Below are 17,330 nucleotides of genomic sequence, written 5' to 3'. Positions count from 1 at the left end.
TCGGCTCACTGCAACTCCACCTCCCGGGTTCAAGCAATTCTCCTGCCTCAGCCTCCTGAGTAGCTGGGATTACAGGCACATGCCACCATGCCCAGCTAATTTTTGTATTTTTTTTAGTAGGGACAGAGTTTCACCATGTTGGCCAGGGTTGTCTCAAACTCCTAACCTCAAGTGATCCTCCTGCCTCAGCCTTCCAAAGTGCTGGGATTACAGGTGTGAACCACCACGCCTAGCCCATATACATTTCATTTCATTTCTTTTGAGACAGAGTTTTGCTGTTTCCCAGGCTGGGTCTCTGCTCAATGCAGCCTCCACCTGCTGGGTTCAAGCAATTCTCCTGCCTCAGCCTCCCGAGTAGCTGGGATTACAGGCATGCGTCACCAGGCCCAGCCAATTTTTATATTTTTATTAGAGATGGGGTTTCACCATGCTCGTCAGGCTGGTCTCGAACTCCTGACCTCAGGTGATCTGTCTGCCTCAGCCTCCCAAAGTTCTGGAATTACAGGTGTGAGCCACCGCGCCCAGCCCATACACTTAAAAAATAGTCTGAATAATTGTATTTCATATCTGTCAGCAAAATTGTCAATTCTATCTTGAAGTAATCCAGAACCCCACCATTTTTCACTACACTCGCTACTACTATCCTTGCCCAAGACATTCTCATATCTCTCTTGGATTATTTCAGTACCCTCCTGATTGGTTACCCCATTTTCACCCTTGCTTTTCTGTAGTCTACTTGCAGTACTGCAGCCAGAGTGATCTTGTTAAATTTAAATAAGATCATACCACTGCCCAGAAATCCCCCAAAGGCTTCCAGTCTGTCTCAGAGTAAAGCCAAAGTCTTTACTTACAGTGGCCTACAAGGCCCTGTGTGCTAGTCTTACCACCATTCCTTTTAAGAAAAATCAGATACTGGCGGGCACTAGAATTTACTATGCTTACTGTTTTTCTTTTTTCACTTAACCACAGTGAAAAGAATAGCCATTCTAATTACTGCTAATTCACAATGCTTGTTAAGGATGTTTGCGGGGTAAGCATAGTTTATTAAGCTCCTCTAATGGTTTTTTAAACTTTTATATCTTTTTTTAACACCTCATCAAGTTAATTATTTTTTAGTGTTTGCAAAGCCTATCTTTTAGTCATGCCTGTGTTTATGGCAGCGTAGAATTCCAAAAGTTCATTTTACTAGTATCTCAGTATGCAGAAATTTTTTAAAAAAGGAAAGAATATTAGATTCTTATAATGAAGAAACAGCGATTTAGAGTTACACTTGAATACATGTATGTACCTAGAGTGCCTCCATGGGCCAAATGCTTTGGATGTCTCATTTGTAATAGAGGACCAGATTAGTTACATTAACTCTCCGACTCCTGGCCTCAAGTGATCCACCTGCCTCACCTCAGCCTTCCAAAGTGCTGGAATTACAGGTGTGAGCAACCGCACCTAGCCCAAGTTACATTAACTCTCTAAGGCCCCCAGACAATTACATAATTAATTTTAGTCTTTCTGTGCTCATTTGTCTGTCACAGAGTTGCTTTTAAGCTGGGTATGAATCCATGCGAGAGAGGTTTTTAGGTGCCTCCTTTTAAGAAAAGCAATGGTCCAAAATCCAGATATATGAAGCAGGGAAATTATTTTTCCACAGAAGGAGTCACTGAAGTGTTTTCTTAAATAGTTTCTTTTCAACTCTAGGCTATGTGTAAAGTAATATTTAACTGTATTTGATTCTAATGAAAAGAAATTGGCTTACAGACTTAGGAGAATACAAATGATCTATTGGGGCTTATTGCAAAATAGGTGAATTATCCAATTTGTCTCAGCACCCAGAGATGGAACTGTTTAAAGTATTGAGGATTGTTTTGGGTTTTTCTGTTTGTTTGTTTGTTTTTGGAGATGGTCTTGCTCTGTTGCCAAGCTGGAGTGTAGTGGTACAATCTCGGCCCAAGGCAAACTCCACCCCCTAGATTCAAGCAATTTTCCTGCCTCAGCCTCCTGAGTAGCTGGGATTACAGGTGCATACCACCACGCCCAGCTAATTTTTATGTTTTAAGTAGAAACGGGGTTTCACCATATTGGCCAGGCTGATCCTGAACTCCTGACCTTGTGATCCGCCCGCCTCAGCCTCCCAAAGTACTAGGATTACAGGCATGAGCCTCTGTGCCAGGCCTGAGCATTATTTTATCTTGACCACACTGATTTCACAGACAGGGTTATCTGTCTTCTTGTTCTGTGGCAAATTCATCAGGAAATCCTCCTTTGGCCTTTTATGGGACTGTCCCTGTTCATAATTCTGTCTGGTGGTTGGCTCCTTAGGGTTTCCAGTGGTGGAACATCAGTGAAACACACAGGCTTCCTTCTTTGGGCTCTTTCTACTAATAGGAGGAAGCCCTCAGATCTGGACCAAGACAAATTGAGGGGAAAAAACTGGTCCTTGGTGAATGTCAAAGGAAATTAAACTCACTGCCTCCTAGGCAAGTCTTCATCCAGCAAAATTACTTTTTCTCCTTTGTTGTTCAAAGGACACATGGACACACATATCACTGGTACTATACAGAGTAAACACAATCTCAAGGTCTAGGGGGAAACTCACAGGCAAAAAGGAGCAAAATTGCCCAATCCCCATCCTCTTGCCATTGAGCGGAGAAGTGTGCTTAGTTGGGTCAGACAAGCTGGAACACGTCACGGAAAGGACCCCCATAACTCTCCTTGTAATTACAAGGACAGGAGGCAGGAAACATCCAGGAGTCTGTGGAACAATGGGAACTTTGTGGGTGACAATGTGGTCTTGTTAGAAAGATGGACTCACTAAAGCTCCACAGGTGGTTTCAGCCTCTTCTTCCATTGAGCTAATTCAGATCTACAGAGCGAGCTTTTTTGCTGAGGTACCAAAGATACATCTGTATTTATCTCTTCTCACTCTTCCTTACAGATACTTTCCTAGCATTATGCTCTACTTGACATCAAAATCAGGTATCCAAAGGGAAAGTTTTAGATTAAGACTGATTTGTTTTTCCTTTGGTTCGTTCACCTACATCTTGTTCAGCAAGTAATATATGCATACATACGTATACATACATATGCATGTATGTATGTAAAGCAGCTGCAGTCTAATGGAGGGGAGGTGGCATCTAAAATAATGATTGATATGTTTTAAAAGTGCCTTAAGTCTTGTGTGTAAATGAGTATTGTCCTTTTCAAAGTAGTTTCTTCCTTTCCCACTATTTGGTCCCTCCCTGCAAATACAAAGCATTTAGTCAAGGACTAAAGGCAGCTTTGCATACTAAAAAATACCAACATTCTTCAACTTCCAAAATTGTCTGAGTCAGTCGTTGGTTTCATGTGATGTTTTCTGTTTCCAAGAAATTTTGGAAAGATTAATTCCCAGTTGTATTTATATACGCCATATATCCCAGATGTGACTTAAATTTCTCAGTGATTTATCTTCCTATTCTTCAGACTAATCATTTAAGTGTATCTTTTGTGTTGATTATGGTCATGGCAGTAATTTAACAAGTCCTGGCTTTTTTCTGTTGTTAAGGATTTCACATTTAATTCTGATTATTAGAAAAACATACAGGTGGAGACCAAATGAAAAATACCTGAAAGCAGAACTGGAAATGAGGGGTGAACTGATGGATCTTAAATATAAAAATAAGCTTTATATTCAAGAGACTTCAGTTTGCAAAGTTATAAACTATCTAGCCTTATTGCGCCCGTTGTATCCCTTTCTAGTTAATTCAACCTGTTACATGTTTCATCCTTACAACCACTCATCAGGGTTCTGGATCCATACCACCAGGGTTCATATCCCAGCTCTACCATTTACTAGCCATGTAAATAAACCTCAATTTCCTCATCTGTAATATTACTACAACTATCTAACTTATAAAGTTGTTACAAGGATTAAATGGATTCAGATGTATAAGTTACTTTTTGTTTGTTTGTTTTTTTACACAGAATCTTGCTCTGTCACCCAGGCTGGAGTGCAGTGGTACCATCTTAGCTCACTGCAACCTCTGCCTCCCAGGTTCAAGTGATTCTTGTGCCTCAGCCTCCCAAGTAGCTGGGAGTACAGGCATGTGCCACCATGGCCAGCTAATTTTGTATTTTTTAGTAGAGACAAGGTTTTGCTATGTTAGGCAGGCTAGTCTTGAACTCCTGACCTCAAGTGATCCTCCCACATCAGCCTCCCAAAGTGCTGGGATTACAGGCATGAGCCACCGTGCCCAGCCTTATAAGTTACTTCTAAGTAATAGTGCCTGACCCACATGGTGAGCCCTAAGTAATTGTTAGTTACTGTTTTAAAATTAATATAACATTTCTAAAATCCCTAAATAATTATGCATGAGGAGAATAGATCTTTTTATATGGTGTAGACTTGGGTTTGAACCCATTTCAAATCCTAATTCCTCCATAGGCTTTCTCAATAACTCCAGACTTACCTTGATTTTTTTTCCCCCCTGAGATGGAGTTTCGCTCTTAGGCTCAGGCTGGAGTGAAGTGGCATGATCTTGGCTCACTGCAACCTCCGCCCCCCAGGTTCAGGTGATTCTCCTGCCTCAGCCTCCAGAGTAGCTGGGATTACAGACACCTGCCACCACCCTCAGCTAATTTTTGTATTTTTAGTAGAGATGAGGTTTCTCCATATTGGACAGGATGGTCTTGATCTCATGACCTCGTGATCCGTCTGCCTTGGCCTCCCAAAGTGCTGGGATTACATGCGTGAGCCACTGCACCTGGCCTTTTTTCTTGGATTTTTGGGAAAGACATTTATAGTATCTGCAAATAATGATAGTATTTTTCTCTTTTCTAACATGTACTTCATTATATGTTGCTTTGGCTAGAACGTTCAATATAGTAGCAGTAATAATGAGCATCCTGACTTTGTGCATTATGTTAAAATAAATGTGTCTGGCATTTTTCAGTTAAGCATATGGTAAATCTTAGTTTCAGATAAATATTCTTTGCCATATTACAGAAGTACTTTTTTTAAAAAAGTGCTCTTAAACTTTTTAATAAAAAGATATAGAAGTAGGAACTTTTATATATTCAATTTTTAAAAATTTTGTGAAATACGTTTTTGACATCTAGCCTGATCAAAATTGTTTTACTCTTTTGACAGATTTATTGCATTTTAGTCATAAAAATAGGACTTTGGCAATTTCTTCTTTTACTCATGTTTTTTGTTGTTGTTTGTTATGTGAGTTTATGTATGTATATGTGCACTAATATTTACAGGAGGTCTTTAAAAACTTCATGGAAAATGGAATTAAAATCTAAAAATAAAAAGTATAAACTTTCTTCTTCAATATAACCTCCATCAGGGTCAAGAAATTTTAGTAAGTGATACTAATCCTTTAGTCCATCATTAAAAAACAGAGGGTCCTGGGAATTTAACCATGTCAGTGCAGTCTTTTTCAATTTTTTTTTTTTTTTAAAAGACAGGGTTTCACTCTATCACCCAGGATGAAGTACAAGTAGCTCACCATAACTTTGAACTTCAGGCTGAAGTGATCCTCCCGCCTCAGACTCCCTAGTAGCTGGGACTACAGTCCTAGCTAATTTATTTTATTTTTTGTAGAGACCAAGTCTCACTTTGTTGCTCAGGCTGGTCTCAAACCCTTGGGTTCAAGCAGTCCTCCTGCCTTGGCCTCCCAAAGTGCTGGGATTACAGGTGTGAGCCACCACATCCAGCCTTTTTTACATTACTAACTGAAGAAAAATGGATGCCCTTTACAGATTTTTTTTTAAGATTAAGAAACAAAAAGAAGTCAGAAGGAGCAGATCAGGACTGTAAGGTGGATGTCTAATGACTTCCCATTGAAACTCTCACAAAGTTGCCTTTGTTTGATAAGAATAAGCAGGACATTGTTGTGGTAGAGAAGACCTCTGGTGAAGCTTTCTGAAAGGGTATTTTTCTGTTAAAGCTTCAGCTTTCTTAGAACCTTCTCATAAGGAGATGTTATTGTTCTCCTTCAGAAGAGATAACATCTCCTTTGGCCCTTCAGAAAGTCAGCAAGCAAAATGCCTTGAGCATCCAAAAAACTGCCATGACCTTTGCTCTTGACCAATCCACTGGTCTTCAGCTGGACCACTTCCATCTCTTGGTAGCCACTGTGTTGTGCTTTGTCATCAGGACACATTGGTAAAGCCATGTTTCATCTCCTGTTATAGTTATTTGAAGAAATGCTTTAGGAACTTGATCCTGCTGGTTTAAAATTTCCATTGAAACTCCACTCTTTCTTGTCTATAGCTGATCTGGTTGCAATGGTTTGGCACCCATCAAATAGAAAGTTTGCTCAACTTTAATTTTTCTGTCAGAATTGTATATGCTAAACCAATTGAGATGTCTGTAGTGTTGGCTGTTGTTTGTGCTGTTAACTGTCATTCCTCAATCATAAACAAGATGAATTTTTTCCTTGCAAATTGATATGGATGATCTGCTGTGACCTTCGTCTTCAACAATGTCTTGTTGCTTCTTAAAACAAGTTATCCTTTTGTAAACTGCTGATATCCTTGGGGCATTGTCCCCATAAACTTTTCATAAAGCATCAGTGATTTCACCCAAGTCTTACCATAAATTTGCTATTTGTTCTTGCTTCAATTTTAGCAGAATTTATGTTGCTCCAGTAGGGACTTTTTTCTTTGTTTCTTTTTTCCCTCCTACAACCAAGAAAGAGATAGGGGGCTTTTTTCTAACTGATATCTTACCCTTCTTAGTGCCTCAAACTAGATCCTGTTCAGACATGTTACAAGTTAGTATGAGTTTATTTTGGTGCAAAATTTTTTTTAAATCCATTCATAGGTTTTTCATAATATGCATTTCCCATTAACTTTTTGACGACTCTTTGTGCATGTACATTGTGTATATTAAAAATTAGGCCATGTGCAGTAGCTCATACCTGTAATCCCAACACTTTGGGCGGTCGAGGTAGGCAGGTCACCTGAGATCAAGAGTTTGAGACCAGCCTGGCCAATATGGCAAAACCCCATCTCTACTAAAAATACAAAAATTAGTCTGGCATGGTGGCTGGTGCCTGTGATCTCAGCTACTGAGGAGGCTGACTTAGGAGAATCATTTGAATCTGGGAGGCAGAGGTTGCAGTGAGCCAAGATTGCACCACTGCACTGCAACTGGGCAACAGAACAAGACTGTCTCAAAAAAAAAAAAAAAAAAAAAAAAAATTGAACTGTGGTCAGTATTTCATAAACTCTCCATGGTCTTATTAAATTTTCTACAAAATATTTCAAAAGCTGAGATAGTAATGTTTGTCAATTTGCCCTTTATATCTAACTAATGTTATGTTACATATTTTGATGTGTTTTCCTGGTCCTAAAGATACATATTTATTCCATTGCCATATTCCTATTGGCAACCAACAATACTGAAAATGGCCTTTGTTCTTACTAATCTTTAAGCCTTTGGTTCAATTCTGCCTGATACCTTATATTACCACCCTGCTTTCTTTCTGTTTTAGTTTTCTTGTATTTCCCTTATTTTTATTTTCTTGTATTTTATTTTTTATATGTTTATTATAAATAACAGTTTCAGAACTTAGTTTACTTAAATTTGCAGAGATTTATTGGGTCTTTTACCTTATTTTATGTTTTTTATGCTTTCTTGCCACTTTTTTTTTTAGGTCTTTTGCATAATTTATTTATTGAGTTTTTCTCCCTACTAATTTCAACACTCTATTAATGGTGAACTTTGAATTAAATTCACACATAGGTAGGGGTGTGTCTGTGTGTATGTGACCAACCTTTTTACCTAGGAGGAAGCCATCCATATCTTTGGATGTCTCTTATTGGAAGTTGAAAATTTTAACTTCCTTTTACTTTTTTCTTCCCACTGAGTTTTTACAATGTAACAATCTGGCATTTTTTTAATTCCAGGTTCTCTTTATTTTTAAATAATTTTATGTTCTATATATTCACATTTAAGAAGTATTTTCCATACTTTATTATTTTATAACCATTTTGGTATAATAGCTACAAGTGCCTGCTCTAGTAGTAGACTATCTGGACTTGAATGCAAGCTCTATGACCCTGGGCATACTCTCTACTTTAGTTTTTTCTCTCTCTCTTTTTTTAAACTGGAGACAGATATTAATAGTACCAATTGTCACAGAATGGTTGGGAGGATTAAGTAATTTATATAATCTTGATATATCATAAGCAGGTCATAAATGTCAGGTGTCATTGTTGTTATTGTATTAATAACGATTATTTGGCCGGGCAAGATGGCTCACACCTGCAATCCCAGCACTTTGGGAGGTTGAAGAGGGAGGATCACTTGAGCCCAGGAGATCGAGACCAGCCTGGGCAACATAGCAAGACCCCACTTAAAATAAAACAAAATGATTATTTAAACTTAAGACTGTTTTACTGATTTTATTATTCACTTAATTTATTACTCACATCTTAATTTACCTCGTTTTCCTGTCTTTATTTTGATTAATTTTTCTTCTTGTTGGCTGAAGAATTTTCTCAGCAGGATTGGCAGACTTTTTCTTAAATGAACAGATAGCAAATATTTTAGGCTTGTGGGTGATAATGTCTCTGTCACAACTACTCAGTTCTAACCATGTAACTCAAAGGCAGCTATAGACAATACATAAACAAATAGCTAGCCAGCAGGTTACCAACCACAGTTTACCAACCCTTGTTCCAGACTTTTGTTACTGATTCTTGTGGAATTTTATTAGGAAGGATATGTAGATTATACAATTTCAAAGTGTTTGCATGTCTGAGAATATCTTCTGTTGCTGATGTAGGTGAATGATGACTTCACTTTTGGGGGACACTAGAAGTGGGGTGGTAGATAGGTCTCACTCTGTTGCTCAAGCTAGAGTACAGTGACATCATCACGGCTTATTGCAGTCTCAACCTCCCCAGGCTCAGGTGATCCTCTCACCTCGGCTTCCCAAGTAGCTGGGACTACAGGCACATGCCACCACACCCAGCTAATTAATTAATTATTATTATTTTTTTTTTGTCAAGTCAGGGTCTTGCTATGTTGCACAGGCTGGTCTTGAACTCGTGATCTCAAGCAATCTGCTTACCTCAGCCTCCCTAAGTGCTGGGATTACAAGCATGAGCCACCACATCTAGCCTGATCTCTCTTTTATGAAATTCTTAGATTACAGTTGTTTTCCCTCATGACTCTTTGGAACTTGCTCTGTAGTTTCAAGTGTTTTGGATAATTATTATACAACTGAATACTTTCTTCTTTCTGATAACTAATTTCTTTTCCTCCTGGATGAATGAGGATTTTTTTTTTTTTTTTTTTTTTTTGTCCCTGGCATTCATCATTTTACCAGGAGAACTTTTTTTTTTCCAATTCTGTATTAAAGGAATAGGGCTAAGAACTAGATTAATGCATTTACATTGTCATTATTTTTGGCTACTTCAGATTGCCTTGTTGTCTTGTTCTCCCACTAAGGAAATTTCTAGATATTGTATTTTGAAAGTTAGCCATAAAAACTTCTTACCATTTTATCATTTCAAACTGCACATCATATGGGAAACTAGATATTTGAAATGTAGAATGCTGTTTCACATTATGTAGTCTGGTCCCCCTGTAGTACAGTTTAATGTGGAGTATATAGCTGCACAACCACAGGAAACATATTTAGGAAACAGTCTAATTTACTCTTGTTTGAGCATATTAAATCTCTAAATGGGAAGAAACTAAAACTTGTGGTATAATCAAAACATTGTTAACAGTGTTTTTAATTATAATTCTAGCACAACCAGAAGAAAGAACCTTGATTTTAACTTTGTTGCATAACACCATGTCTTTTGAAACCAATTATGGTCTATCTGGGTTTTTTGTTGTTTTGTTGTTTTTCTGAAGCAACAAATCCACAATAGGTGACCTCAGTACTGGGACTGTGCACAGCAGGATATGGGGCAATAGTCCAGCAGTAAGCCTCCCAGGGTTCAACTATACCACTCTGCTTCCCGGCAGTGGCCTTCTTTGCCTGAATATAGCTCTGCAGGTGACAACCACAGAATCAGAACTCTCTGGGCAAGCGCATGACTGTCCCATTATACCCATCCTCCTCCTAAGTTCCTGAACCAGTCCTTTCATGGCCACCTCCATGCTTCCTCAGTGGCTGGCTTACTAAGCAATATCAGAATTACACAAAGTCCTGAATAGTCATCTGGATGAAGCATTCTAGGTGCAGTTAACCTGCAGCCCCCCAGACAGTGGCACTGAAGCCCAGCCATCCTCCCAGCATCACTAGCAATACACACAGAAGGCATGGAAGCCACACATTGACCAGAAGCTGAAAGGCCAGGAGCCAGCAAGCAAGAACCCTTCTATCCATCTGCTTTTCCTTCTGGCTACTTAATGGGTTATCGAGGTGGACCCAGCTGGGGTCTCCTAGAAGTGGAGCAGTTTCATTGCTTTCATGGTGGCTCCCTGAGATGACTGCCCTCTTTCTGTTTTACTTTGGAATTAAGAAAAAGGGGCCAGGAGTGTTGATTCATGTCTGTAATCCCAGCACTGTGGGAGGCCAAGGCAGGTAGATCATTTGAGGTCAGGAGTTTGAGACCAGCCTGGGCAATATGGTGAAACCCCATCTCTACTAAAAATAAAAAATTAGCTGGGTGTGGTGGTGCGTGCCTGTAATCACAGCTACTCAGAAGGCAAAGGCAGGAGAATCGCTTGATCCCGGGAGGCAGAGGTTACAGTGAGCCAAGATCATGCCACTATACTTCAACCTGGGGACAGAGAAAGACTCTGTCTAAAAATAAATAAATAAATAAATAAATTTCATGCCTTTTAGTGAAAAGGGCATGAACTGTGTTGTTCTGGATACAAGGAAATCTAGGGTGCTGTTCAAGGAACCAGCCAGGGCTCTGGGCCTTTGAAGTCCCACAGGCACTGCAGAGTGACAGCGGCAGCTCTGCTTCTCCCCATCTCTACCACCAGCAGAGCCCCAGCTGGCCGCTTCCAGGAGGGATGCTGCTCAGGAGGAAGACTCTGGCCTTCATAATGCCCCAGAGGAAGAGCCATGTCTCAGGCTCAGGGAGGATGGTGCTGGGGCTGGCCAGGATTAGGTCACATGCCACCCAGACTGAGTGTCAGTCTGAAGTGGACTCATTGGTATTCTTTTTGCTGGCCTCAGCCCACAACCACCAAGGGCTCTGGCTGCCTGGACAACTACACTCTGAAGCCCAGGTTCTGTCCAGGCAGCCAGCTGACTCTATGAATTTTTTTTTTTTTTTTTTTTTTTTTTTGTCATTCTAGATCCTGCCATTTCTGGAATAAGTAGCTGCCTAGGCTAGGCACAGTGGCTCATCCCTGTAATCCCAGGGCTTTGGGAGGTTGAAGTGGGAAGATTGCTTGAGCCCAGGAGTTTGAGACCAGCCTGGGCACCATAGCTAGATTCCATCTCTATAAAAAATAAAGTTGGCCATGTGGCTCATGCCTGTTATCCCAGCACTTTGGGAGGCCGAGGTGGGCGAATCACTTGAGGTCAGGAGTTCCAGACCCGCCTGGCCAACGTGGTGAAACCTCATCTCTCAAATAAATAAATAAATAAAAATAATAAATAAAGTTAAAAAATTGGCTGGACCTGGTGGCATATGCCTATAGTCCTAGCTACTCAGGTTTAGGCAGGAGAATTGCTCGAGCCCAGGAGCTCAAGGTTACAGTAAGCTATGGTTGTGCCACTGCACTTCAGCCTGGGTGACAGAGCAAGACCTTATCTCAAAAAAAAAAAAAAAAAAAAAAAAGAGTATTTGCCTGATTCCAAGGCAAAATGTCTTCATCTCCATTGACTTCAGGTTTCAAGATTAATGGTGGATATTTTAGCCAATAGATAATTATGCAAAACAAATGGGGGCAAGTCTGACTGTTGTACTTGTGAGTTGCAGCAGAAAGGGTAACAGTTAAATTTATTAACCTAGGGTATTATTCCCATTATGCCCTGCCTCACATAAATATCTCTCTCTATGTGTGTGTGTGTGTATGATGTATATGTATATATGTATGTATTTTTATTTTATTTTATTAGAAACAGGGTCGCCCTGTGTTGCCCAGGCTGGTGTTGAACTCCAGGCCTCAAGTAATCCTCCCACTTTGGCCTCCCAAAATGCTAGGATTATAAGCATGAGCCACTGTGACCAGCCAAATATGCCTTTAATACACAATTAACTTTGTATAAAAATTAAATGTAAAACATATAACTTTAGCCAGGCACAATGGTGTCAGGCACGTGTAGAACCCGCTACTTGGGAAGCTGAAGCAGGAGGATCATTTGAAGCCAGGAATTCAGGGCTGCAGTGTGCTACAAATGTACCTGTGAATAGCCTTTGCACTCCAGCCTGGGCATCATAGTAAGACCTACCTCTTAATATAAGTACATTATATTATAAAAAGGAATATTCTTGACTTTGTGCATATCTTTTATCATTCTATTAGCTGTATCATGGCACTACTATGAAACTGTAAAAATGCAGAAAAGGCTAGCAGATTTTCAGAGTACTGGTGAAATAGTTACTACCAGAAATGAAATGAAATCAGACTTCAACAAGCCAATTAGGTTTATAAAAAGAAAATTGGTCTGCTGTTGCTTAAGTGTGTTTAAGATAATAATATATATATATATATTTTTGAGACTGAGTCTTGCTTTGTCACCCAGGCTGGAGTGTAGTGGTACAATCTCGGCTCACTGCAACCTCCGCCTCCCAGGTTCAAACAATCCTCCTGCTTCAGCCTCCTGAGTAGCTGGGATTACAGGCGTGCGCTACCATGCCCAGCTAAGTTTTGCATTTTTAGCAGAGATGGGGGTTTCCTTATGTTTGTCAGGCTGGTCTCAAACTCCTGACTTTGTGATCCACCTGCCTCAGCCTCCCAAAGTGCTAGGATTACAGGTGTGAACCACCATGCCCAACCAATATTCTTAATAATATAATAACATATCAATAATATAAAATAATCTTGGGATTTTTTTTTTTTCCGAAGCTAAATCATCCCATGGAAATGCTGTGCTACAACTGCAGCATATCATACTGTGGAAACCTTTTTCCCACCCTGTGGGAAAGGCAGAAAGATTTCTTTCAGACTGTGCCTAGCCATCATACTTTGAAGTATTCAGAAAAATTAAAAGCTCATTAATATGGTCAACAATGTTTACACCTCAGAAGTGGTGACCTCCCTCTCAGAAATAATCAGAGACTGTGTGATCATCCTTACAAATTCAGTGGAAAGTTCATCATTGAATAGAGGAACATATTCTGAAGGTTTTTTTTGAAACTCAGATTTCTCTGATACTGCATATTAATTACCTCATTTATTCTCTAGCATTCTAAAACAGGAATGAGACAGGTAGGAATTCTTTGATAGGAGAATCAGACCAACAGAAAATAAGAAACTTGTTTAGAATCTAACCTATTCATTTTTTCATCATTCCATCAGTGCTACCAAAAAAGAATTTAAGGCAGCGAATGACTCATTAGGTTATTGGAAAACCCAGAATTAGAACTTTAGTTCAACCCTTCCTACCTGTACCATTCCTTATGCATTTTCTATTAAAGAGCAGTGAGAGAAATAACCATGAAATCAACCAATGAAAGTCTCAGGACAGCTAGTGCTTATCTGATTATGTGATTCACTACACATAGAAAAAGATGCTTTTTCTCTTTACTAAAACAAAATAGAAAAAGATGTGCTTTAGGAAACAGTGTAGAGTTGTTATTACTGTTATCATGATTGTCAATGGTGGAATAATATTATAGAAACAGACTTGTAACTAGAACAGACCTAATGTAGCTCTGCTCCTAGTAGCAAAGATTGTTATGGAAATCTAAGTGAAAGGTGTATAGTAATGAACTTTGTGTAGGGTCTTATTGTTCTAATCAGTTTGAACACTTGTTGAGACCATTTTAGAAATTGTATAGAAAGTAAATTATGCTGTTTTAGCAGGGGGAAAGCCTCACTGTTCACTCTAAGTAGCCTAGTATTCAAAAGAATTCCTCTTTCAGGCCAGCGTGGTGGCTCACGCCTGTAATCCCAGCATTTTGGGAGGCTGAGGCAAGAGAGTCACTTGAACCCAAAAGGTGAAGGCTGCAGTGAGCTGAGATCATGCCCCTGTACTCCAGCCTGGGCAATAGAGCAAGATTCAGTCTCAAAAAAAAAAAAAAAAAGAATTCCTCTTTCAGAACCTTTCTATGAAAACAGGTCATAAGGAAACAGGATGCCATAAAGCTTTCCAAAACAGCTAGATTTTAAAATTACCCTGAAGGCTACATTTGAGAGGAGACAAATAAATTTACAAGAGAATCGCCTGACATCATATTCTGTGTAGCATGTTTCACTTAAAGCAGGCTTATTTTTGGTTTGTTTGTCCCATATGCTTTGACATGATCAGCAGATAAAGATTGAATAGGCTGAGAGCTCCTTCTGGAGCCCTGAGAGGCTGGTGAGGCCTAAGTGAGCATGTGCATGGCTGCAGCCCAGCTTGCCTCAGCAGTGCCCTGAGCACAGGTACCGGCCTCTGTAGTGTCATCACATGTACTTTAACACCCTCAGTAGCTCCACATAAAGCCAGTACTCTGAAAGTAATTATACCAGTATAAAAAGACAGAGAAACCTCAAGCAGTATAGGGTATACTTTGGTAAAATGTATTTAACCTTAGTTGTAGGAGGTGATATTAACCATAATTTGCTAGAATAACTCATTCAGTCATTTAAATGATCTGGGCACATGCCTTCATGGAACTCACAGGACAGTAAGACTACAAGATCTTGATAAAGCTGAAGTTGTAAGCAGTCTGTGTCACCTCCGTAATTGTGGAGAGAGGGAATGGGAATACTGCTTTAATTCATGTCTGGGAGCATATTGACTAGGCTCTCACCAAATGTTCTCCTATTTCTATTAATTTGGACTGTATTCCTCCTGATATTGTGATGCCACTTCCTCTGTCACTGCCTTCTTTTCTTTTCCTTGCACTTTAAACGTTGGCTTCCACCTGCACTTTACCCTTTTCTTGCCCTTCTCCTCACTCCTCAGTTCTGCATAGGCAACTTCATTTCAGATTCTTTGCACCTAGCCACATGTATGCGCATAAATCCCAACTTAGACCTCTCTCTGCTGAGCTTTAGACCTATATTTTCAACTGTCTCCTGAACATCTTCATCTGCATAAGCTAAGACCCCTTGAATTTAGCACATCCCATCCAAATTAATTTTATTTCTCAAACCTTTTACGTCTATTTGATCTCTTTCTTAATGCCATGCAAGCTACAGAGTAGTCTAAGCCAGTCATGCTGTCATTCATTTTCACTCTCAACTCATCACTGCTAACTAATCATTAAGTTCTATAATTTCTGCCTTCTTCAGGTATCTCGAATGTGTTCCCTCCTCTCCATTACCACTGCCATCACCTCATTTTGCGTTTTCAACGTTTACAAGAGCTTCTGATCTTCTCTGAAGCTGGCTTTTCTTTTCCAACTCTTCCTTCACACAGTAACCGGAGGAGTCCTTTATAATTGCCTGATTGTGTCACTCTCCTGCTTAAAACTTTCAGTGGCTTCATATTTTCTGCCATTGTTACATTCTCAAGTACCTACAGGAATTATGCAAATAACATGTATAAGTGAAATGGGCCAAGTGTGACACAATAAGGAAGAATAAGAGAGTACATTTCTGTCTGAAGAGATTTATCATCAGCATTTTTAAAAACATATGACAAACCAGCCAGGTGCTGTGGCTCATGCCAGTAATCCAAGAACTTTGAGGGGCTGAGGCAGGAGGATCATTTGAGGCCAGGAGTTTAAGACCAGCCTGGGCAATGAGTGAGACCCCATCTACACGAAACAGAAAAATTATCCAGGCTTGGTGGCATGTACCTGTAGTCCTAGCTACTCCAGAGGATGAGGCAGGATTGCTTGAGCCCAGAAGTTTGAGGTTATATTGAGCTATGATTGTGCCACTGCACTCTAGCCTAGGTGATAGAACAACACCCTGTCCCAAAAAACAAAATCACGTGACAAACCTATATGAAAGTTTAATGTTGCCTGTGGAGCCTCCATTTAGTACAGCCAAGCCTAAACTCCTGAGCGTAACACAGGCAATGTTTTGTGGTTTTGGTTATCTCCTTGAGATGATCAACTTGGAATGTTCAGCTTTTGCAGTGGCTGACACAACCAGTGATTCATGCTTTGCTGCTTAGTTTTTAGGTCAAATCATGTCAGCATGAAGAGTGTGTGTTTATCATTCTAAGTACCTCTGTATTCACATTAGAGGCCATAACATAAGTTTGTAGGCTTTGAAGTCAGTGTTGACTTACGTTCAATTCCTAGTTCTGCCAAAAAGAAGCTGTGTGATTTTTGAACTACACATTTAACTGCTCTGAGCCCCAATATCCTCCTCTGTTTAAAAATAAAGAAAAATTTTCAAGATTGAGAGTATGAAGTCAAATAATGAACACCTCTAATTATCTAGCTCAATGCCTGGCACATAGTAACTCCTAAGTAAAATGTTAGCATTCAGACAGGTAGCAAAAATTTGAGAAGTGGCATACAAAACTAGTCTCCCCCCTACCCCCACTGCATCCTTCCCAACAATTGTAGGCTGGGCATGGTAGCTCATGCCTGTAATCCCAGGACTTTGAGAGACCAAGGTGGGAGGATCACTTGAGGTCAGGAGTTCAAGATCAGCCTGGCCAACATGGTGAAACCCTGTGTCTATGTGGCCTAAAGGAAAGCAAACATGTTGGAAGTCAATATCAAGTGAAACAGACAATTGGAAGCTGACACACATATGATTCACCCAGGCAACTAAAAACAAGGAGTTTCCAGCCTAGCTGCCGAGCTACCCAAAATGATATTTGAGCCCAGGAAGTTGTTGCTATTGACAAATTTATGAGCAAGATGGGAATATGGCCTCTCTAGCAATTATTCATAATATACAAAGTTCATTTTACTTTTTTCTCTGCATATAATCTTTACTTTTTTCTTGTAAATGATATTAACTGAAATTTTAATTCAATAATATAAGGATACATAGAATATTTATTGTGGTTTATTCTCTAGGGCTATATAAATTTGAAGCACCAAAGGAAGGAAGTAAACAACTTAAGTTTTCTTTGCCAGAACATTTAGTACAGTAAGGGAGAAAGGCTATTGAGTTTATGTTTTATTCCCATGCACAGAGTATATTAATTATATTATGACTGATCCAGGAACACTGAAGAAGCCTTGAAGAGCTTTCGTCATTAAGGGAAAGAAAATTTATCATCTTGTCAAGCTTTGCATTTTTTCATTTTGTTATTTAAACTTCAGCTTAATTTTACCATTTAAGTATACTTAGTAAT

The 17,330-nt window shown here is 39.5% G+C and overlaps 1 protein-coding gene across 1 annotated transcript in view; it reads left to right on the top strand.

Moving 5' to 3' along the window:
- The window catches only part of MICU1 (mitochondrial calcium uptake 1), a 233,556-nt gene that overhangs the window by 130,915 nt on the left and 85,311 nt on the right, over nt 1-17,330 (top strand). The gene's annotated exons all lie outside the window — the stretch shown is intronic.

The sequence above is a fragment of the Aotus nancymaae genome, unplaced genomic scaffold (assembly GCF_030222135.1).
Source record: "Aotus nancymaae isolate 86718 unplaced genomic scaffold, 86718_ANA_hifiasm-v0.15.2.pri h1tg000010l, whole genome shotgun sequence".
Classification (NCBI taxonomy): Eukaryota; Metazoa; Chordata; class Mammalia; order Primates; family Aotidae; genus Aotus; species Aotus nancymaae.
The sequence above is the reverse complement of the archived record's forward strand: the minus strand, read 5'-3'. Positions and strand labels throughout refer to the sequence as shown.